Here is a 25,322-nt window from a genome sequence, read left to right as displayed (position 1 = left end):
AACTGTAGGGAACCTTGGAGTTTAGCCCCCCATGATCTTGATAACAGCATCCCATACTTGGGTGGAATATCAGCAACTACAACATCCATTAGAATTGTTTTATTTGGGTACTGAACCAGAGACACACATAAATCTTTTATGAGACCTAAACACTTGACTTGGCTGGAGTCAAAGGAAAACAGGTCCTTATATGGTCTTGTTATATCTAGATTCAATCTTTCCATGACTGCTTTTGGCATGAGGTTGTGAGAGGCACCTGAGTCAAACATTGCATTATGTAATATTTTATCATGAATATGTAAGCTGACATAAAAAGGTAATATCCCTGTGACTACTGTTTTTCCATCCACTTCTGGGCCAAACAGTAATTCTGGGGTGTCATCCAACACATTGACATCATCTTTGTTGTTGGTGAGTTGAAGGGATCTCTTGATCTGTTGTTTATAAATGTCATGCTTGGCTAGTTCTGAGAGAGGAATTGCTATCTTCAATTTGCCAATTTCAGTCTCTAGGTCAAAGGGTTTTTCAAATTGGGTCTTAGGGTTATGTGTGACAGTCCTTTCCTTGTTCACTAACTCTTCTTCTTGATTCTTATCTTGATGTTGGGGCTTGTCCTTATTACTCATCTCTTGAGGAGTAACATTTGGATTAGGGTGAGAGGAAGATGTTGCCATAGGCTGCTGTTTTGAGAAAGATGGTTCAGTGACTTCTTCAATAGTTACTTCTTCTGCAGGTGAATTTGTTTTGTCATTAGGCTCTATGACTATGGCTCTTTTAGGCTGCTGGTTATCCTTTATCTTTTCAGGCTGATTTACATTCACAGTTCTGCTCCTTAGCTTGTACTGTTTATGGACTTCATAAACAGCTGTGTCATAGCCTTGTTTAAAGTCAAATGATTCACCTGATTTGGTTTGGAACAGTTTGATTTCATCATCCTCATGATCTTCTTGTGTTAAGAAAACTTGACTTTCACCATCCAAACCCATTAAATTAATATGAGGATCTTCATTGGGTTCAGTTGATGTAGAAGTCTCTGCATAGTTTTCCTGAAAAGGGGGTCTTATGTCTGGATCAACATTTGCCTTGCCCATATTTGGGTTTTGATTTCTCCTAAAATTTGGATTCCTGGTAGGGTTGTTCTGTGGTGCTTCCCATGATGATTTTCTTTCCACTGATTCCACTCTATCACCCAATCTCTTCATTCCATTGAGTATTGCATCCAGCTTTTGATCAAAAGCTGAGGGTTCTTCTTTGAAGGTGGTTCTCTTTTCCAACCTTGCTCTATTTCTTTTAGCAATTAGGTTAGCTTCTACTGTGACAGCAACCTTTTGGGCATCTGCAAGGGTCTCAGGAGCTCTCTCCTTCAGCTGATAGGCCATGTCAGGGTCAAAACCATCAGGAAATTTGTACAAGGCCAAATCAGGAGGAGGTCTTAGATTTTGTGGTATTGCATTATATACATTGTTGAACCTTGCACAATACTCCAAAACGGTCTCTTGAGGACCTCTTCTGATTGTGTCATATTCACCAAGTATGTGCAAGGGATCTTTCTTCTTCTCCCATCTGTTAGTAAAGGCTTGGTAAAGCTCATCAGGAGTTGTGATGGAATTTGCATTCAGGGATCTAAACCAAGTTCTTACATCACCAGTCAGGCTTTGAACGAAAATTCTCATTCTCACACTGTCATCATCTATTTCATAGTTCTCAAAATGGTCTTGCATCTTTCTGGCATGCTGAATGGCTGTGAAAGGGCCAGTGGAGTCAAAATATGAGATCTTAGATTGATAGTCCTGGGGTAGAGCTGCAGCATTAGCAGGTAACTGCAAAGGTGCATACCTATTGGCCATATTTACAGGGTTTAAGGGGTTGACAGGGATAAATGGGATAACAGGGATAACTGGTATAACAGGGTTAATGGGAGGGGTAGAAACTAGGATGTTGGTTAAAGGAGTATGTGCAGTGGATGAGGGTGTGAAAGGAGGGCTTTGAGATGTAGAAGGGGAACTGGGGGAATCAAGGGTAGATCGAAACAGAACCTTGATTGGAGTTGGAACAAGGTTTGGATGAACTGTCTCAGGACTTGAATCAGCAAGAGTTTGCTGTCCCTGCTGCTTCCTGATGATCCTAGGGATTATATTAGGATTTTCAAAAACAGCTGGTGGTTCTGGGTCAGGGTTTGACCTAGTATGTCTGGTTTTCCTTTTAGGAGCCAGCTTCTAAACTTCTTTTTGGTATTTTGCAGGATATTTTGTGTCTACAGAGGCCAGACAGGATTTTGAACTTACTGTGTATTTTCCAAAGCTAGCAGCAAAGGGAATGGGCAGCTTTCAAGAGATAAACAGAAATTAGAAAATCTTGAGGAACTCCCCAGTGGAGTCGCCAATTATGTTAACACCCAGGTTGTTCCCTTTGACTCCCAAGGGAATACGGCCGGGGTAACCACTAACCAATCTTTGGATTACAACTTCTAGCCAAACTGTAATCAGAGAGGGCTCTCTCTTTATGATTTGTCTCTGTTTTGATAGTGTTTTAGGCTAGCTATTATGTTCAGGCTTTTGGTTTATGTTTTGGTTGAAGGACTTCTCTCAATGCTTAAGATGTAGTGTTTTGACAGTTGTATTTCATTGGGCAATGGAGTCTAGAGCTGTGAACTGTTTGAAATGCTGGAGTGAGAATGTTCAGACTGCAGGGCCTATTGGGTATCCCAACAAACAAAATTTAAACTTAAGTGATGATGTATGGTTAGCCAATGGAAAGCAATTAAGAATTCTCCACTAAGCTGGTGATGTGAAAGTGAAATATGTTACTCAGGAGGAAACTTGAATTCCTGAAACAATGATCACTGTGAAAGATATATTCTGAAAGTGCAGCAATTAAGAATTACACTTATCAAGATTATAACTGAAGAAAACATTCATTAACAACATAGATTGAGCTCAGGGTATTCCATGAATAAATCCTGAAGGCTATTCTTTTTCTTTGCTGCTAAATACTTAGAAATTAGAAACAAATATGGATTGTAAAAGATTGAAACACATAACTAAGAGAGTCACAGAGGACTTATTGTATTGTGAAATGCACAGGGATCCTGCAGTTTTCAACAAACACCATGAACGCATCCAAACAACTCGGAACTTGAGAAATTCCATCACTTCCTTTATTAAACTCTGAAAAGATTACAGCAGAAGAAACTTCTTTAAGAGAAATCAACAACAACCCCTGCAAGCTTGTGTGAGGGGCAAATATATATAAACAGTATTACAAAATATCTAAGGCGTTGAGTCATCTGAGAAATAAATGTTTCACCAACTCTGCACAGAACAGCAGATAAGAAGTTATTGTTGCCTTTAATACAACATAAATGCTCTTTCTATCTGTCAGAAGATATTTTGGCTTTTGGAGGCCAACGAGTCGGTTGGAATGATCTGCATTAATGCTGGAAAATGCGCTTTTGGAGCTGCTCTGCTGTAGCTTCTCGGCCTAGTCACCTGTAACTGTCCATCTTGCTTTGTTAGCCGAAAGTTCTGCTGAGTTGGCTCAGCATTCACCTTTTATGAATGCTGATTTTATTAAACTGTCCTATGCATGCCAATTTGTATTTTTGATGAAAAAACTTGGTGAATGGCTTGCTGGTCTATAAGATCATCTGAATTGCCTTAGTCCACCATTCCTGTGTGGGTAGCTGATGCCTAAGAATTGCATCCATAGTCTCATCTGCCTCTGTGTATTTATAGAAGTTAGGAGGCACTTCAAACAGGTGTTTAATTTCATTCATTATAAAGAATAAGTTTTCTACTCTGTTGTAGAGAGTCTGTCCTGTAGCTGGCCCTGTTTCCTCTGAGGTGTTGGGCCTTTCATTGATCTGACTTGTGGTGAATGCATTGACCCTCTTGGCATATTGCTCATGTGTAAACAGTCTCCCTACACTGTTCAGTAAGCTAGGGAGACCTCTGTTCTGTAATACCAGAAATTTATCCATAAATTTGTTCACCTCGGTCTGCATGTCTTGAGTTCTTCTCTCTAATGTCTGCACTAGGTTTCTCAGTGTAAGAACCCTCTTGATTAACTGAATAGTCTCAGTCCTATTGGAAATTCCCATGGTAGCTAACTAAGTACTTGTTCTATTATTAAGCACATTTATCATCCTAGTGGCAACTTCAAGCATATTGCTTAGAGCAGCCCTTGATCTCTGAATTTCCGTCTGTGCTTTAGCAATGAGCTCTAACTTCTCATGGATTGTCTCAATATACTGCCATTGGTCAGTAATAGACTGGCCAATATTGGCCCATAGCATTGTTTTGAGCTCAGCCACAACCTTATCTAGTTTGAGCTCATTCTCTAGCTCTTTGATCCTGTCTTTGAGGGCTTTTATCTCCCTGCCCTTTTCTGCCACAGTCTGCTTGGATTTGTCATATCTATCATTCACCTTGGCTAATTTCTCCCTGGCCTCATTTAATTCTGTCATTTGTGCTTCCAAGGCCTGAATCTCATTTCTCAGCTTTTGCATGTCCAGGCTTGGGGCCTGTTCTGTTGTTGGTGGTGGTGCTGAGGTGGATGGTGCTGCCTGTTCTGTTTGTTGAGGAGGAGGAACAGTAGTTGGAGCAGCTTCCTCAAGGTTAATGATTTGAGGAGGAGGCTAGGAGGTCTGACCTTCTTCTCTTTGTTTCAAAGTTGCTTGTAATGCTGCCTGTGCAGCCTCTGATTCTCCCAACTTTTCTTGAGTCTGAATTAGCTGCTTATATAGAGACACCAGCAAAGCTGTGGCATCTTGATCATGCCTCTGCTGAGCTACTTCATCTGTTTGAGGGTGAATTGTGGCTGGGAGTTTGATCTTTCTCCTTAAAGTTGTCATGTCTGCATCCCTTAATTTCAATATTTCTTGTATGCCCTTGATATCTTTGGGATCATGCCCAATTTCTATGATTATATCTTCTAAGAACCTTATTCTGTTGTCCTTTGCTTGGGAGGATGCTCTCTCCAACTCAAGTTGGGAGGCTGTATTATTAAGGCTATTTTCTAGCCTATAGTTATCCAATGTCTTGTCTGCCAAGGAGGCATAGACCATCTCACCTGTCTGCTTATGCAATTCAATTTTGTCCATTGGGTGGATGTCCTTGGCAAGGACCTCAAGATTGGTCCTCAAGTAATCTGAAGGGGACTGTGGCTGCAATGTAGTTGGCATGAAGTGACTCATGATCATCTTGCCCTCCTAGACATCATATGCAGACATTAGTCGTTGCTGGTTGGTGGGAGCCATTTTCAACAAATGATTATATAGTTGTATTTTAATGGGCTCATTCCTCTTCTTTATTTCAATGAATTGTTGTTTGATGCTCAGTTCACCTTCTCTCTGCTGGCTTGAGGAGCAGACTTCTCCTCCCATTGCTCTGTCCTGTTCCTGTTGGAAGGAACTTGCGGATGCTTCCCTGCTAGGTGGGCCCATGTTCAAAGACTGCCCCATTGGCATCTCCTCTTCAGAAAGAGGATTCAATCTTTGTCTTTTTTCTCCCTGATTTATGGATGATGTAAGGGGAGTCTCTCTGTCTCTTTTCCTGCTTATATCCTCCTTTTGTGGAGTTTGGCGGATTGATGCTTCAGCTGATGTTTCTTGCCTTGAAGGCACAGTTTGTTGTGGCTGTTGCTCAGTGGATTTTGGGGCTTCCACTGTTTGCTCTGGCTGCACAGGCTGTTCCTGTCTTTGTTCCTCTCATTGTTGCTGCTGTTGTTGTTGATGCACTTCCTGCTGCTGCACTTCTTCTTGCTGTTCCATCTCTTTTTCTACTTGCCCTTCAGTCATGGGAGGTAGCTGCTCCTTTTCCACCTGCTTTTCTTTGCCTTTGCTGGATGTTTGTTGAGTGTCCATGGCAGCTTGCTGATGCGTTGTTGAAGATGAGGCAGCTGCTCCAAGTTGCCTTTGATATGAGAAGGAAACCTGTCCACAAGTTTCCAAGTCAGCCTCTTTTTGAAGATTCCTAGCCTCTCTTTCTAGCATCTGCTCTCTAGTAATTGGCTCTTCTAGAGTGCCTTCTTTCCAGCTCAAGGCATTAGCATACTGCTCAATATGAGGCAACCTTACATGTGCATAGTTACCCAATTTGTATTTTATCCTCCTGAGGGAAATAAAATGATTACGGTCATAAGGTGTCCATTTGAAACTGGTTTGCAATCTGAGGCCCTCTAGGATCATATCTGCCTCCTTCCATCCCTCCTCTCTCTTGTTGTATAGGAAAGGACCTAGCTGGCTCCTTACCTTCAGCTGCACCTTCTTGTTTTTACTTTGGAAATGGATGTAGTCGCATTTCCAAACTGCCTGAAGTATTCTAGGGCAAAAAGTCTCATAGGGACATATCTTGGCAGCCTGTAAGGGTTCAACTCACGGCCATATATTCTGATTACTGTGTGGTGTTGGTAAAAGTACCAATCACCAATGTTGTACGCCTTGGAGAGATGGAGAACTCTTTGCATGTCATCAGTCAACCTTGGAGGAGGTACACCATACAGCAATGTCATGGCTGGGTGAATGAACAGGTCTATGAACTCACAGTATGTGTATGGTGAGTCAGAAGTACAATGGAAAACTGAAGTCCAAAACACAACTGACCTTGGAATTCCCTGGGCATTTAGTTTCTTGAGGGGAACGGAGAAGCTGTCTGGTTGATAAAATAAGAACAGATGGTAAATGTATGAGGTGTATCTGAACACCCTTTCCCTTGGTAGATTCATTAGCTGTTCATGAATCTTTTCTACAATATATGTGGCATAGTCATAGTGTACAGCTGGAGGCTTTCCAAGAGAAAATAAGGACAGCATTGCCATTATAGTGTCATCAACATCCTCAATTCCCCTATACCCCAGGACATAGCTGATCAAATCCACTAGCATTCTGCCCAAGTCATTCAGGTACTCATATCCAATAGGAGGACTTCTCACAGTTTCAGAGCTTGGTTGTACAAATAACTGATTAATTTTGACAATCTGGGCACTTGACAAATTACTCCCCTTCTTTACTAAATCCAACATGGAAAGGGGGGTCAATGGCCTTGCAGTATGGAAATGCAGCATCTCATTTATGGTTTCTGGGGTGATGAAGAACAAAACTGAGCCTGTAGGAGTGAGAACAGCTCTTTGGCATGGATCATAGCATTCCTGGCATTTATGGATCAAGTCTGGAAGGGGATTGACTTGAGGGAGGTTGTAAATGGGCAAATTTGAATCCCAAATCCCTAAAATATCAGCTCCATTAAGGTGTTGGGCTTTTAATTCATTGAGCATATGAATATTAAACTTAGAGCCCATTGGAAACCAATCTAACATCTGATAATCTACATCCCCCAGGGCTTTCCATTCTATCTCCCTTTGAGGGGCATTCAGAGGCTGAATATTCAGGGCTATTGGTGTCTCCATGGCTAATGAGGCTTCTGAATTGTATGTAAACTGTTTTGAGTGAGTAAAACAACGCAGGGGAATTTCTTTGCAATGGAAATGTGAATTGTAAGGAACAGAGGGCAAATTGGGAAAACAGCAATTGAAATACTGCTAATAGGACTAATGAAATCAGTACCAGGACTGACAAGAATGTTTCTACGGTGAATTTATGTATTTGAGGTTTCTAGTTCACGACTGCGCGAACTACCTGTGAATTCAGGTCGACTTTGTCAAATGCAGGCTCTGCAGAAGGTTTATTGCCTTGCTAGTTGGAAATGGGTACAGGTCACTAGATGTTTGATGGTGAAATCAGTGTTTTACACTCTCTTAAACTAGTTTGCTTGCAGAAATATGGATAAAACTAGGTGCAGGGAATGATCTTGAGAAATACCTTGCGAATTGTCGATAACAGTTGCCAATGCAGGTACGACGGAGGCGCCCACGGTTTCAGCGTCGCGTTCTGCAGGTTGGCGTTAATTTGGTCGTAAAATGCATGCAGGAATAACAATAGTTGCTTTGGCAAAAGTGGGAAAAACACGCATTTTTGGCTAAAATATGGATTTTTGGCATATTGGCGCGTTTTTTGGATGACGTCAGCATGACATCATCAGGTGGGGTCAAGGTCGGATGACGTCAGCATGACGTCACCGGGTGATGTGGCAAGCTGTGAGTGGTCCAGGGGGATGGTGAGGTGGCGGACAGATCATAGCAGTGGCGGACGAGGGAGATGACGCGGCGGTGAGGTGGCAATGACGTGGGCCTGACGTGGTGATGACGCAGGCATAGCAGAACCGGTGGTAAACCATAAGCGGTAATGGTTTTTCTCGGACCGCCTTTGATACGGTCGCGGTTTTGTCAGAGGGCGACCCGAGAAATTGTGAGGGCAACGTGTGGCAGAGGCCTGACGTCACCCTCTGACAGTTTCTCGGGTACTAAACTTCGGACGTCGGGCCCAACCCGATATGCATAATGGCCGTCCGATCAAAGGCGCTCGATCGGACGGTTGACGGGTCGATGACTTCTGCGGATGATACGGCAGCGGGAAGGATTAAAATAATATATCTTTTGGGGTTTGTGCTCGGCGGAAACCTTTGGGATATGGCGGATTTTGATGGTTTTCTTTGTATTTTTAAATGAAAAATAATATCGCACCGATACTTTGGATAAGTCCAAAAAGTGGGTTTTTGCGTGTTATTTGCAAATGAAGCGGGTTATAGGTAAAGAGGGCTTTTTATAAGGTTTTCTTAGCCAACAAAGGGTTTAATGGGCCAAATGGATTCAGAAAGGGGGGAGGGGGTAAGGCTTAGGGTTCTCAAACTGACCAGATGTCAATTTGATTCCTGACAGAGAACATATGGCTATAATACCAAGGGGAGGGATATTTATACCATGTTTGGGGTTTATACACCATGGTGTTATAATATTAGGGAAAGGGTGACATAGGGGGTTTATATAATAAAGTTAGGGGTTAATATGGATGAAAAGGGTAGATGAGGGGAGATACCACTAAGTTTGTTTGAAAATTACTTAGTTTAGGGAGTAGATCAACATGAAAAGAATTTTAGACAAGAAATGTGGCTTTTAAAGGAACAATAACCACCATGAAACCATAAATTCTTCAATGAATCTCAACTGATGAGGGGGTGTTAGTAATGAATGGGAAAAGGGAAATATGGAAGGTTAGACATGCTCCTTTGCTTTGCTGCAACCTGATGGAGAAGAACACCTTCTCAATTCACTGATTTTGCTTTGTGAAAAAGGTTAACACTTTTAATTGTAAGGAATGACATTTCTGCAACCCCATCTGCCTACCCATCTACTTGCCTAGCATTTTTTGTTTCTTCTCAGAGGGTACACTTAGGCTTGCAGACCCTTATTTGCCTTTTCTTTTCTTTGGCTTTTTCCTTTTGATTTTCTATCTAATTCTACCCTTATTGCTTCCAAGGTCCCAGATTAAGCAGTTGGGAGCCTTACTTTCTCTACCTAAGCTACTTGCCTGCGAAGATTAAACAGTTTGGACAGACTTCTTTCTCTATTCTACAACTGAAAATTTAAAACATGGCATGATCTAGATTAGGCTGTTGGACCATCCATCAAAGATTGAATCCACATCAAGCTATTTACACACCTTGTTTTCTTTTGGAAATATGTGATCTTTGCATCATCAAAGCAGAGCATATTTGGACCTTTCTTTGCCAATCATGAAATATGAAACCTATTGGTATAGGTAGCTAACAGAAGGAATGGGGATGTTATTCCGATTTAAATAAATTTTAAGACACTTTGACGCAACTTTGCTTTTTCAATTTTTAAGAGTCAAGAAAAAGCTAAAGGTGACTCTAGTCGCCTTCTATTTTTAATGAACTTGAAGTGACAAGTGCTCAGATGGCTGTTTTCTTTTAAGGATTCGAAAAGGAACGAAAGTGACTACTCTGGAAATCTAGACAGAGGGATTACCAAACCAATCGCAAAACTACAATATACACCTTGGTGGTAAATTAAAGAGAAATTACCAAGGACTTTAGGTACGGTAGTCAATCTTCCCGAATGTTGTGTTCAGTGCATTGCGATCAATAGGGCGGTAGACATGGCTTCCTAAGGATAAAGGATATCAGCCTATTGTGTTCTCCCAATATATACTCGACAGTACGGGGAGCACAAGTTTGTACTAGCACTTGTTGTATCAAAGAGGAGGAATCAACCAACCTTCGATGAAAACAATAGTTACTAGGTTTTACAACGCCAGAACACATCTCTAGCCTAGACTTATAGATGTGTTTCGTTAGGTTCCAAAGTGTTTTGATGTTCATTGAGATTTATTTTAGAGTTGATCTTGCTTAGAATTTTGTCTTTCAAGGTTCACCACATGATGTATATGTAAAATTCCTAAATATGCAATCTAAAATGATAAAAAGTCATTTATTTTGTTTTAGTGATGAAAATCCTAGCTACTAAGGAAAGAAGGATACAATTCTTTCAACATAGAGCAAAGAGCACACACTAAATGAACTTTCCTAAATCATCTTTCGCCACACAGTCTAAATGCAAATGCAAATGCATGTATTTGTTTTTCATTTCCTTAATGTGAGAATGCTCAAAAAGAAAACTAAGTATAGTTCTGAACTATTTTCTTCAAAGCAACATTTCGACAATTTTCTTTTCAAAACAAAAGGAAGACTAAAACGACACTTTCAATTTCGAATTGGAAACTACTTTCGACACTTCAAATATTAGGAATCCAAATCAAATACAATGACAAAAGTACAATCGACTATCTAGAGGAGGAAGACTTTACGACACTCTTCTTTTTGACTCAAAATGATAGTTACGACACTCTTTGCATCAAAAATGACAGTTCGATTAAGCTACTTTCGACAAAGGAGGACAGTAAATGGTGGACAAATACATAAAAACATTTACAAATCCTAATCAATGGAGGCTGAATAATGTAAAGGAAGGATGATTCAGCAAGGAGATACTGATCATAAGCAGCAAAACAATCAAACAGAACTGAAAACAAGGACAAAAAATCAATTTTCAAAGGGAGAAAACAGTATCACTCAGTCATCGCACCTGTCCTTAAGGGAAACAGAGATGCATCTCACGGGAGGTGCGATGCATACAGGCTGCTAGTTAGAGACAGTGCAATGGACCAGGGAGTGCAACTGAGCTAGGTTTTTGGCCAAATTTGCAGCTGATTTCAGGGATTTAGGCTGAGCTATTATGAATAGTAAAAAACAAAGTATAGGGGTATGATCTTATGAGGTTATGAGCTACCAGAAGGGTGCTTAGAATTCTTGTAAGTCAGATGTTTAGTTCATAAGCCAACCTGGAGATTGACTAAAGTAGCATTCATCTACTTCGCAATTGCATAGCAAAGGCGGTTCGAAGGCTAGCTGGCTAACTTCAGGCTCCATTTGTAGTTTATAAAGCAAACAACAATAACAATCAAACAAACTATTCTCTCCCCAGCGGAGTTGCCATTTTGTTTCTGGGAAAAATAGTGTCTATTCAATCTGCGAGTCCCACTAAGATGGGTAGCTATCTTAGAAACAAACAATCAAAGCAATTCGAGATTTCCTTTAAGTGTAATAGGTAAGAGGGAAGGAAAGAGGACCAACCTGGATCTTCCACTTGGATCCTTGCTTGATTTCTCTCTCCCTTGATAGAATTTGTTACTCCTCTCCTACTTGTCCCACTTTAAAGAATACCTGTATAATCAAAGTAACAAAAAACCATCAAAGCATCTCTATCTAAAACATCATAAACAATGCAGAATCAAAAACACATTGACCATACAATTGCATTCATAAACAATAAGATTCACAAATACACAATTATATGGAGGAAAACTCAAAGAACTTTATTAATAGTAGAAGAGAGGATTACAACCTAGCTATCTGATCCAGCATCATCCTCCCAGCATAGAAGCCCTCTTCACCTCATGAAAAGCAAGATCACCCAACAATACAATGTCTCTTCTCACAGATAAACCAACAGCACTTCCTTACAAATTATAAAATTCCAACCTCTAGATCTCTCAGATGAGGGATCCATTTATAGATGTCTTGCAAGGGTGTGAGTTAGCTCTAGGTTTTTTATTAGTGTCATTCCATTGATAGTTCTTGGTTCCACTTTAAGAAAGAGATTTCATTGATCTCTTACTCATCCCTGGGCGAATTCAGAGAGGCAAGTGTCATATGAGAAGTTTCTGGAAGATTCCATGATCATCCACTTAGCAAACTGTCTCTTCCATTTGTCTATTCTCACTCATCGCACCCCACAGAAGGCTCTTTTAGTATGCATTGCACCTGGCTAGTGTAGCAGTCAATATGCATCACACCTTGACCATGGAGCAGTCAGTATGGTTTAGGTTTGGCCAGTTCTGAGTGGTTTTTCAGGTGGAACTTCTGGGAAATTATGTAATCATTTGACCATGATTCTTTAGGGTATGAAACAACCCTTTTAGGGGTTAAAGAGCCCTTGGTTTATGGACACATGATTTTGGGGTTGCAATGCCCAAATATGTCTATAACAGAAACCATATTCCAAAGTCCTGAGTTCCTTGAAGATATTTGAAAATTATTTTGACTACTGGGAGATGTGATTCCTTTGGATTTTCTTGGAACCTTCAACCAATTCCTACTGCATGCATGATATCATGTCTAGTACCTATTAGATAAAGCAAACTTCCAATCATAGATCTGTAAGTTGGTTGGTTTACTGTTGGTGATTCATCGTTAGAACTAAGACTGCATCCTATTACCATTGGAGTACATATTGGTTTAGAATCTTTCATTCTATACTTCTTCAAGATCTGCTTGAGATATTTGGTTTGTGAAAGAAAGATACCATCTTTGGTTTGCTGTACTTGTAGACCAAGAAAATAAGTAAGTTCACCAAGTAAGGACATTTCAAATTCTTGCTGCATTACTGAAGTAAAATTATGACTCATGGATTCTTCATTGCTACCAAAGATGATATCTCAACATAAACAACAATAATTAGCAGTTTATCATTTTCAACTTTTGTGTATAAATTGCTATCTATAGAACCTTTTGTGAAACATTGTTGTTGTAGATATTTGTCAAGGTGGTAATTTCAAGCCCTTGGAGCTTGTTTCAGACCATAGAGAGCCTTTTTAAGCTTGCATATGATTTTTGCATCATTTCCAAGAATGAATCCTTATGGTTGTTCAATATAAACTTCTTCTTCTAAGTCTCCATTAAGGAAGGTTGATTTTACATCCATTTGATATATTTTTAATTTTCGAAAACTAGAAAGAGCAAGAAACATCCTTATGGCTTCAAGTCTAGAAATAGGTGCAAAAGTTTCTTCAAAATTTATACCTTATTGTTGAGCATACCCTTTACAAACAAGTCTGGCCTTGTTTCTAATAAATTCTCCATTTTCATTCATCTTGTTCTTAAATATCCATGTTGTTCCTATAACATTTTGTCATGACATCTAGGAACTAACTCCCAAGTATCATTCTTTTCAATTTGGTCAAGTTCTTCATCCACGGCCTTGACCCAACATTCATCTTTGTAGGCTTCATTTACATTTTGAGGTTTAGTGGAAGATAGTAATGCTAGATAGCTTGAGGTCCTTGTAAGATTTCTTCTTGTCTGTACACCAGCCCCCTTTTCTCCTAGAATTTGAGATTCTGGATGATTCTTCTGAACATAATTGGATGGAGTCTTTTCCCTGTCTGTTGTATCTTCTTCTAGTGCTTCATTGGTTTCTTCTTCTATATCATTTTGATTTGATGCAGGAAAACATTCCCCAATTTCCTGACTATCATATTCCTCTGTTTATTTCATTTGTTCCAGATTTCTACATGCTTCATCAATTACAACATCAATGCTTTCAACAATCTTCCGAAGTCTTTTATTATAACATTTGTATCCTTTACTTCTGGATGAATAACCAAGAAGAATTCCTTCGTCTGCTCTGGGTTCAAAATTACCAAGTTTTTCATCAATCCTTTTGATAAAACATTTGCTTCCAAAAACTCTAAAGCATTTTACAGTAGAAGGCTTACCATACCAAAGTTCATATGGAGTTTTATTGCTATTTACCTGAACATTCGCTTTGTTGAGAATTGTTATGGCAACAAATGTCGCTTCACCCCAGAAGGTTGAAGGAGTTCTAGATTCATCTAGCATAGCTCGAGCCATTTTTTGAACTGTTCTATTCATCCTTTCTACCACACTATTTTGCTGAGGAGTTCTTGCGACAGAGAATTGCCTTTTTATTCCATGTTGTTCACAAAAGTCAAAGAATTTATCTGATATGAATTCTCCCTCTTGATCAGATCTAAGACATTTGATTTTTCTATTTGATTCATTTTAAACTAAAGCTTTGAAGGCTTTAAACTTTTCAAATGGTTCATATTTGTGCTTTAGTAGACCTATCCAACACATCCTGGAAAAATCATCAATAAATAAAATAAAACATTTTTCTCCATGAGGTGAATTTTTCCTTGTTGGTCCACATAAATCAGTATGGATGAGTTCAAGAGGTTTAATCGCTGATCCTTGTTTTTCAATGAAGCAAACTCTGGTTTGCTTACCGATTTGACAAGGTTTTCATATGGTATTTTCTGGGATGTTGATATCTGGAATATCATGAACTTCCTTGACCCTGCATGCTTTTCTTATTTGAGAAAAGCTTAGATGTCTCAATCTTCTATGCCATAGCCAATTTTCATCTGTTTTTCTTAGATAGCATTTTTGTTGTCCTCCTTTAAGTATATATAAGTTGTTTGGAGTTCTTGTCCCCTTGATCATGGTCTTTCCTGTATCAAGCTCACGAACCACACATCCGTTTGATCGAAATACCACTTCATTTCCTTGATCACACATTTGACTGACACTCAACAGATTATGATTTAAACCATCTACATACATGACATTTCCAGCTTTAACCTTTTCTTTCAAGAAAACAGAGCCTTTACCTTTAATGACAGCAGGAGTGTCATTTCCAAATGAGACATTCTTTTCTTTTTCTAAAGCATTATATGAATGTAGTTTCTCTTTATCACCTGTCATGTGTTTGGAGCATCTGTTGTCAATGTACCACTGATTTTCTTGTCCTTTTGCATATAGAGCTATGCCACATCTTTCTGATTGAGATTCCTTTCTTCTCCATATCTTGGGATTTAATGGTGTTTGCTCATTTTGGAGTGTTGGCCAAAATTTTCTCTTGCATTCAGATTCTTCATGACCAAAGTTGTTACAAATCGAACATTCTATTTCATTTTCAAGAGGATAAAAGTTATTATTGGAAATTTTCATGATTCTTGTCATACTCCTTTGATTTTGTGCTTCTCTAGTCATGATGGTTTTGTAAGAAACACATTGAGCAGCCTTGTGCCCAAAGTTATGACATGAAAAACATTGCCCATTAAAGAAATTTCTGCGATCATAGTATATTTTGGTATTGTTTACCTATTGATTGCGGCTTCTACTGATATTCATCCTTGGAGTAAATTGAGTATGATTTACCTGATGAGTAATTTTAGACTTTTGTTGATGATTGACATATTGTTCACTGGTCTTTGTTGCATCAAGATAGCTTCTGGTGGAGGCTAACAACTTCTGTGATTGAGATGAATCTTCAGTATATCCAAGACCTGTCTTTATCAGAGGAGAACGTTGAACATTGATGATTTAATTTAAAGTTTTTGATCCTTTAGAAAATCTAAGATTAAGAGATTTTGTCTTCTCGAGATATTTTCTTAGACCCATAATTTCACATTCTAGATTTTCATTGTGTTTTTCTCTTTCAGCGAGTTGATGTGTCAAAGTATCTATGATCATATTCTTTTCTTCTACACATATTTTGAGTTTAGTGATTTCTTCAAGAAAGTATTCCTCTTCTAATGCATCCAAAAAATCATCATTTTCATAAGCCATGAGTTGTCTATAATCTTGTTCAGTTTCATCTTCATCATTATTAGATAAACCATCACTATCTTCATGCGTATAGTAACTCCTATTCACAACCTGTTTTCTATTGACTTTTGCATATTCCTTCCCTTTTTGTTGGCATTATGGCTAAAGTGTTGTCCTTGATGGCAACCCATTCAGGTGACAGATCACAGTACTTCAAGTCAGCAACAGAGATTGATGATCAGCTATCAAATATTGAAGAAAATAAGGGGTACGCAGGTACACCTTACATAAGGTGTGTACACGCAGGGCGGTGTTACATAAAGTGCATACATACCCGCAGTTATCCCGTTCATGAGGTGCGTACCCCCAGTGCACACATTTCAAGGCAGAGAAAAGCACGCGTGGGGTTTCTTATGTTTAACCTTTGGTATTTAGCCGACGGTTTTGTGTTACTATGGTGTCGACCCGTGGTATTAATCCATGATTTAAGGAAGAGCTTGCCTATATAAAGCAAAGGAGATCATTTGGCTTATGCATGTTTTGGGTTAAATATCTTATGAGGGCTAGATCTGAAATATTATGATCTCTTGGGAGTATGTCTAGATCTAAATAAGGCGAATCTACTGATGGATTGAGATCTCTTCGGCGCATGTTCATATCTGTAGATCTGACTATCTGGGTTATTTCTGAAGTCTTGAAATCATCTATTCCCGAAGGTACGCACGTACAGTGAAAGAAAAGTGCGTACATACGCAGGAACGAAGTGTTTCAGGTGCGCTGGTACGCAGGCACAGAAGGGTTGCAGGTGCGGAGGTCCGCAGGCAGTTCAATGGATACAGTGCGTGTGTAAGCAGGCGAGCAGTTGAGCAGGGTGCGTACGTAAGCAGGCGAGCAGTTGAGCAAGGTGCGTACTGGAAGCAGGCAGTACATGGGTGAAGCTGCTTACTTCTCTTAAAATCTTTGTTTTTCATTGCTGTGTTCTGGGTTTGGTCCTATTATTGTTGATCTGGTTACTACAGTTGACTGGGTGATTCTCTTATACTTGATGATCATTTGATGCTTATGGATCCAGTTTGAAAATTTATGAAAAGTGGTCCTTGTAAGAAAAGAAGTAGGGGGTTGTAGCTCCCTTCCAGGAGAGACTGGAAAACGAGAGAGAGAGTTGTAGCTCTCTGCAGGTTGCAGCCTGCGTATTGGTAAATGACTGCACCAGTACATAACCATTGTAAAAGGAGTTTCTAATTTGAAAGAAGATAGAGACATATTGCAGCAGGTGGTTTTCACCCACATTGGGTTTCCACCTTACACCTTGTGTTCTTTGGTGTGACTATCTGTTTTCTTTGTTCATGTTCATTATTTTATGGTACTGACATGCAAAAATAATTCAAGGAACAAATAAGGAAGATTTATTAAAAGAGTTAGATAATACTGATTCACCCCCCCTCTCAGTATTATTTCCAACAATTGGTATCAGAGCAGGTCCTTCAGAGAAGCTTGATCGCTTGAAGGTAGATCGTTCATCATGAGCAACTACGAGAGAGAAGCATCAATCAGGCCACCGGTTTTTGATGGGACAAACTTCAATTATTGGAAGGTAAGAGTTACTGTCTATCTTCAATCTCTTGGTACAGAAGTTTGGGACATCGTAGAGACAGGCTACGCTTTTCCTTCAGCTACTCCTACAGATGCAGCTGAGAAAAAGAAATATGAAACAAATGCGAAAGCAATCAGTACCCTATTAGGATGTATATCCCAAACGGAATTCATGAAGGTAATGCACTACAAATCTGCAAAAGAGATATGGGACAAAATTGTCACGAGCTATGAAGGAGATGAACAGGTAAAGCGTGCTAAACTTCAAACTCTCAGGATTCAGTATGAGACTCTCAAGATGTATAATGATGAAAGTGTGGCTAACTATTTTCTTCGGGTAGATGAGATTGTTAATTGTATGAAAAAATTGGGTGAAGAAATAAAAGAGGCTATAGTGGTTGAAAAGGTTCTAAGATCATTGTCCCCCAAGTTTGAATCTAAAGTATCTGCAATAGAAGAAAAGGAAAATCTACGAATTCTTACTATGTCTCAGCTACATGGAATTCTAACTGCTTATGAAATGAGAAAGGGAGGTCCATCAGACAGAAGAGAAGCTGCTTTCAAGGCATCAGGCAAAGGAGATTATTATGAAGCAAGCCACGTCCCAGAAGAAGAGGAAGAAGAATCAAATTTTGTCAGAAATCTTCAAAGGGGTTCTGGAAGGTTCAGAGGTAAGTTACCTTTTAAATGCTTTGCTTGTGGAAGAGTAGGTCATTATGCTGCAAAATGTCCTTATAAGGATAAAGGAAAGGAACCTGCTAGATGGAACAAGAAACAGAGTGCAAATAAGAAAAGCTACTACACTCATGAAGATAGTGATGGTCTATCCAACAGTGATGAAGATGAACGAGGTAATGAATATAAGTTGTTAATGGCATTTGAAGATGATGATTATATGGATGCTATAGATGTGGATAACCTTTATGATGAAATTACTAGACTCAAGAGATGTATAGAAGAAAAGAATATGATCATTGATACTCTACAATTTCAAATTGATGAAAAAGAAAAATATCTTGAAAAACTAGAAGGTGAAATTGTTGGTCTTAGAAAAGAGATTGAGAAAACAAAAGCTATTAATCTTAAGTTTGTCAAAGGATCTGAAACTTTGGATGAGATTATCAGTGTGCAGCGGTCTCCACTAAACAAGACAGGTCTAGGCTATAATGGAGAAACTTCTCAAGCATCCACCTCAAAAAGTTATCTTGATGCAGCAAGAAGAAATGAGCAAAAGCACAATGAAGACCATCAGGTAAAGCAGGGACGAATTGCAAACAGAAACTATCAGGGGCAATCCATCTTAAGGGTGAACAAAAGCTACAACCAGCCACAGGTAAAATCTTCTCAATTTGGTTCAAGAATATATGACAATAGAAATTACAATCAATTGGCTGGTAGTTTCGATAACTGCAGAATTTTCTTCAATGGACAATGCTTTTCTTGCCATAACTTTGGTCACAAAGAAGCTCAATGTGTTGCATATAAAACGATCATGACTAGGGAAGCTCAAAAACAAAGAAGTATGACCGGGATTACAAAAAGGACCTATAACAACTTTTCGGTTCTTGAAAATGAGGTTGAATGTTCTATTTGCAATAACTTTGGTCATGAAGACTCTGAATGCAGGAGCAGGTTTCAGCAGAAAAAGGAACAAGCCTCAAGCACCAAAACATGGAGAATAAAGGAACCACAAACAGAAAGATGTGGGATAACATTTTATGCAGAAGGACAGGAAAATCTATGGTACATTGACAGTGGATGTTCGAAGCATATGACAGGTGATAAAGAAAAACTTGAGTCATATTCTGCTCTAGAAAAAGGAAAGAAAGTCTCTTTTGGAAATGATACCCCTGCAACTATAAAAGGAAAAGGCATTGCTCAGTTAAAAGAAAAGGTCAAGGCTGGAAATGTTTTGTATGTTGATGGATTGAAGCATAATCTTCTAAGTGTCAGCCAGATGTGTGATCAAAGAACCGAGGTTATATTCAGATCAAATGGATGTCTTGTTCGTGATCTTGATACAGGTAAAACAGTGATCAAAGGCAAAAGAACTCCAAATAATCTGTACATATTTGAAGAAGGACAACAACAATGCTATCTGAGCAAGGATGATGAGCACTGGTTATGGCATCGGAGGTTGGGACATCTAAGCTTTTCACAAATAAGGAAAGCATGCAAATATCAGGCAGTTCGCGATCTTCCAGATATCAAAATTCCTGACAACACCATATGAAAATCATGTCAGTTTGGAAAACAAACCAGAACTAACTTTCCAGAGAAAGAAGGATCAGCTAGCATGCCTCTTGAGCTAGTACATACAGATACATGCGGTCCCTTCAGGAAAAGAACACCTCGAGGAGAAGAATACTTGATATTATTCATTGACAATTTCTCCAGGTTTGTCTGGTTAGGACTTATGAAGCACAAAGATGAAGCATTCGAAAAATTCAAATCCTTCAAAGCCTTGGTTGAAAATGAATCAGGTCACAAAATTAAGTGCCTCAGATCCGACAGAGGTGGGGAATTTACTTCAAATGAATTTTTTGATTTCTGTGAAGAACATGGGATAAGAAGAGAATTCTCTACAGCAAGAACTCCTCAGCAAAATGGAGTTGTGGAAAGAATGAACAGAACAGTCCAACAAATGTCTCGTGCTATGCTTGATGAGTCAGGAACTCCCGCAACTTTCTGGGGTGAAGCTGCACATGCTGCGGTTGTTATTCTCAACAAAACAAATGTCCGGGTGAACAGCACTCAAACTCCTCATGAGCTCTGGAGTGGTAGGACTCCTTCGGTAAAGCACTTCAAAATCTTTGGGAGCAAATGCTATATCAAGAATACTGATGAGCAGCTTGGAAAACTTGAACCTAGAGCAGATGAAGGCATTCTTCTTGGTTACTCTCCACATAGCAAAGCATACAAATGCTACAATAAAAGACTTGGCAGAATTGTTGACAGCATTGATGTAGTGGTTGATGAGAAGGGATACATTCCTAGGCAAGTACATCATGAAGACATCGAAGAAGATGAAGGCTACCCCGAACGACAGAATGATGAAGAAGAAGAACCTCAAGAAGAACCAGAGGAGCAAACAAGAATAGAAGAAAAGACTCCATCCAGATATGTTCAGAAGAATCATCCAGAATCTCAGATTATGGGGCAGAAAGAAGCAGGTGTACAAACAAGAAGAACAGTTGCAGAAGCTTCAAGCTATTTGGCATTACTCTCCTCTACTGAACCACAAAATGTGAAAGAGGCATGCAAAGATGAATGTTGGGTGAAAGCAATGGATGAAGAACTTGAGCAGATCGAAAAGAACAACACTTGGGAGCTGGTTCCTAGACCAAAGGATAAGAATGTTATCGGAACAAAATGGGTCTTCAAAAATAAATTGAATGAAAATGGAGAAGTAATTAGAAACAAAGCCAGACTTGTTTGTAAAGGGTATGCGCAGCAAGAAGGAATAGACTTTGAAGAAACCTTTGCTCCTGTTGCAAGACTTGAGGCCATCTGAATGTTCCTTGCTCTCTCAAGTTTTCAAAACTTCAAAGTATTTCAAATGGACGTGAAATCAGCCTTTCTGAATGGAAACTTGGAAGAAGAAGTATACATTGAACAACCAGATGGGTTCATTCTTGGAAATGATCCAAACCTTGTATGCAGATTGAAAAAGGCCCTCTATGGTCTCAAACAAGCTCCAAGGGCTTGGTACTACCGCTTGGACAAATATCTTCATCAACAAGGTTTTTCAAAAGGATCAACAGATAGCAATCTTTATATAAAAGTTGAAAATGACAAATTGCTAATACTTGTTGTGTATGTAGATGACATTATTTTTGGCAGCAATGAAGAAGCTATGAGTCAAAGCTTTGCCTTGGTCATGCAGAAAGAATTTGAAATGTCCTTGCTAGGAGAACTGACATATTTCCTTGGTTTGCAAATCCAACAAAAAGGAGGAATCTTTTTATCTCAAACCAAGTATCTCAAACAGATTTTGAAGAAATATGGCATGGAAGATGCAAAACCAGTATGTACACCCATGGTCACAGGATGTAGCCTCAGTGCAAATGATGAATCTGCAGCAGTACATCAACCAACCTACAGATCTATGATTGGAAGTTTACTTTATTTGACAGGTACCCGACCAGACATCATGCATGCAGTTGGAATAGTTGGAAGATTTTAGGCAAATCCGAAGGAGACTCATCTTCAGGCAGTGAAGAGAATTTTCAAATATCTTCAAGGGACTCAAAATTATGGCTTATGGTATCCTAGAGATACAGATCTTACACTTCATGCTTATACAGATGCAGATTGGGCCGGAAGCGTGGATGACAGGAAAAGCACAAGTGGTGGTGCGTTCTTTATGGGTTCTAGACTGGTATCTTGGTTCAGCAAGAAACAGAGTTCGATTGCCTTGTCTACAGCTGAAGCGGAATATGTTGCTGCTGCATCTTGTTGCACCCAACTCCTTTGGATGATGCAGACTTTGCAGGATTTTCAAATCACTTGTACACCACCTATCCCCATCTTATGTGATAACACAAGTGCAATCAGCATCTCAAAGAATCCTGTTATGCATTCAAAAACCAAGCACATACCAATCAAGTACCATTTTCTCCGGGAACAAGTGCTTGAACAGAAGGTCAAGTTGGAGTATGTTCCTTCTAAGGAACAAGTTTCTGATATACTCACCAAACCATTGCCCAAGGACACTTTTGAATACCTCAGGCAAAAGCTGGGGGTTGTTGATGCATCATCTTATTGCTGAACCTCTTCTGATTGATGGTACAGGTTCATGGGGAGCATATAATGCATTGTTGGCATTATGGAGGATGTGCAGAAGGAGATCTTGGAAGTAGCTGCAATATGTCTCTATCTCTTTCATGGTGGATTATGGTTCGTCGCTGCAGATCTAGTTCATATTCAGGGGGAGCATGTTCTTAGGGGGAGCATAACCCTTTTCCCTTGATGTCAAAGGGGGAGAATGAAGCTGAAGTTTGTGAGGTTGCCATCAAGTCCAAAGGGGGAGATTGTTGGCATTATGGCTAAAGTGTTGTCCTTGATGGCAACCCATTCAGGTGACAGATCACAGTACTTCAAGTCAGCAACAGAGATTGATGATCAGCTATCAAATATTGAAGAAAATAAGGGGTACGTAGGTACACCTTACATAAGGTGCGTACACGTAGGCCGATGTTACATAAAGTGCGTACATACCCGCAGTTATCCCGTTCAGGAGGTGCGTACCCCCAGTGCACACATTTCAAGGCAAAGAAAAGCACACGTGGGGTTTCTTATGTTTAACCTTTGGTATTTAGCCGACGGTTTTGTGTTACTATGGTGTCGGCCCGTGGTATTAATCCATGATTTAAGGAAGATCTTGCCTATATAAAGCAAAGGAGATCATTTGGCTTATGCATGTTTTGGGTTGAATATCTTATGAGGGCTAGATCTGAAATATTATGATCTCTTGGGAGTATGTCTAGATCTAAATAAGGCGAATCTACTGATGGATTGAGATATCTTTGGCGCATGTTCAGATCTATAGATCTGACTGTCTGGGTTATTTCTGAAGTCTTGAAATCATCTATTCCCGAAGGTACGCAGGTACAGTGAAAGAAAAGTGCGTACATACGCAGGAACGAAGCGTTTCAGGTGCGCCGGTATGCAGGCACAGAAGGGTTGCAGGTGCGGAGGTCCGCAGGCAGTTCAATGGATACAGTGCATATGTAAGCAGGCGAGCAGTTGAGCAGGGTGCGTACGTAAGCAGGCGAGCAGTTGAGCAGGGTGCGTACGTAAGCAGGCGAGCAGTTGAGCAGGGTGCGTACTGTAAGCAGGCAGTACATGGGTGAAGCTACTTACTTCTCTTAAAATCTTTGTTTTTCATTGCTATGTTCTGGGTTTGGTCCTATTATTGTTGATCTGGTTACTACAGTTGACTGGGTGATTCTCTTATACTTGATGATCATTTGATGCTTATGGATCCAGTTTGAAAATTTATGAAAAGTGGTCCTTGTAAGAAAATAAGTAGGGGGTTGTAGCTCCCTTCCAGGAGAGACTGGAAAACGAGAGAGAGTTGTAGCTCTCTGCAGGTTGCAGCCTGCGTACTGGTAAATGACTGCACCAGTACATAACCATTGTAAAAGGAGTTTCTAATTTGAAAGAAGATAGAGACATATTGCAGCAGGTGGTTTTCACCCACATTGGGTTTCCACCTTACATCTTGTGTTCTTTGGTGTGACTATCTGTTTTCTTTGTTCATGTTCATTATTTTATGGTACTGACATGCAAAAATAATTCAAGGAACAAATAAGGAAGATTTATTAAAAGAGTTAGATAATACTGATTCACCCCCCCTCTCAGTATTATTTCCAACACTTTTTAATATGCATCTTTATGAGGACATTTAGCAACATAGTGACTAACTCTACCACAAGCAAATAATTTGAAAGGTAGCTTACCTTTGAATCTTCTAGAACCCTGTTGAAGCTTGTTGACAAAATTTACCTCATCTTCTTCTTCTAAAATGTGTCCTGATCCATTGTGCTCTTCCTTTTATTTTCCCTTTTCTAATGCTTTAAATGTGGCTTCTCTCATATCTGATGGACCCCCTTTTCTCATTTCAAAGGCAGTTAGGATTCCATGAAGTTGAGTCACATTGATAGTCTGAAGATCCTATTTTTCTTCTATGGCAGATACTTTTGTTTCAAATTTAGAAGACAAAAATCTCAAAATTTTCTCAACTAGAGTAACTTCCTTTATCTCTTCACCCAAATTCTTCATACAACTAACAATCTCATCTATACATAAAAAGTAACTAGCAACACTTTCATCACTATGCATCTTAAGATTTTCATACTAATTCTGAGAGTTTGAAGCTTAGCACGTTTTACCTGAGAGTCTCCTTCGTAGCTCTGAATGATTTTGTCCCATGTCTCTTTGGCTATTTTGAGTTGCATGACTTTGACAAATTTTGATTCTGACAGACTTCCCAATAACGTATTGACAACTTTGGCATTGGTTTTGTATAAATTCTTACCTACAGAATCTGTAGGAATTGTTGCTAGAAATTGATATCCTCCTTCCACAATTTCCCAAACATCGGCTCCAAGCGATTGTAGATAGGCTCTGGTTCTTATTTTCCAATATACTAAGTTTCTCCCATTGAAGATTGGTGGTCTGATGGATCCCATGCCTTCGTGATTATTCATCTTGAAAGATATTCCTTCAAGCGATCAAGCTTCTTCTGAAAGACCTCCTCTGATACCAATTATTGGAAATAATACTAGGGGGGGGGGGGGGGTGGTGAATCCGTATTATCAGATCAATAATTTTTCATTTCCCAAACAGATTTATATATGCTACTTCTGTAAAGTGAACTAGCGTGTACATGCTATTGTGATTAGATAAACCAGCGTATACCCAGAGAACTTGTGATTTAGTTAATTTATCATGTGTTGATCTATAACCAATGCATCAGTAACTTATTAAATAGTGCAGTGAAAAAAGAATAAACCATCACACATAAGCAACACACATGAACACCAAGATTTAAAGTGGAAACCCAATGTGGGTGAAAACCACCTATTACTGTCGTCTCTGTCTTCTTTTAATAATAAGAAAATATGCTTACAATCTTGTATTGGTGCATACTCATAATAGTATGCAGGCACCCACCTGTAGAAGGCTACAACCTTCTCTCTTTTTCTAGCTTTTGCTGGAAGGGAGCTACAACCCCGTAGCTCTTGTACCAGCCAATGTGTTTACTAGTATGTAGGCACCGGCCTACAGAAGGCTACGACCTTCTCTCTTCCTCTAGGGACTATGTTTCATCAATTTTCAGATTGGATGCTCCTAGTACACAACTATACACATGAAGGCCTTGTTTCATCAAATTTTCAT

Source organism: Pinus tabuliformis, chromosome J (genome assembly GCF_031772625.1).
Source record: "Pinus tabuliformis cultivar Carrire ecotype Pingquan chromosome J, CPIR1, whole genome shotgun sequence".
NCBI lineage: Eukaryota > Viridiplantae > Streptophyta > Pinopsida > Pinales > Pinaceae > Pinus > Pinus tabuliformis.
This window is presented reverse-complemented; position numbering follows the sequence as displayed.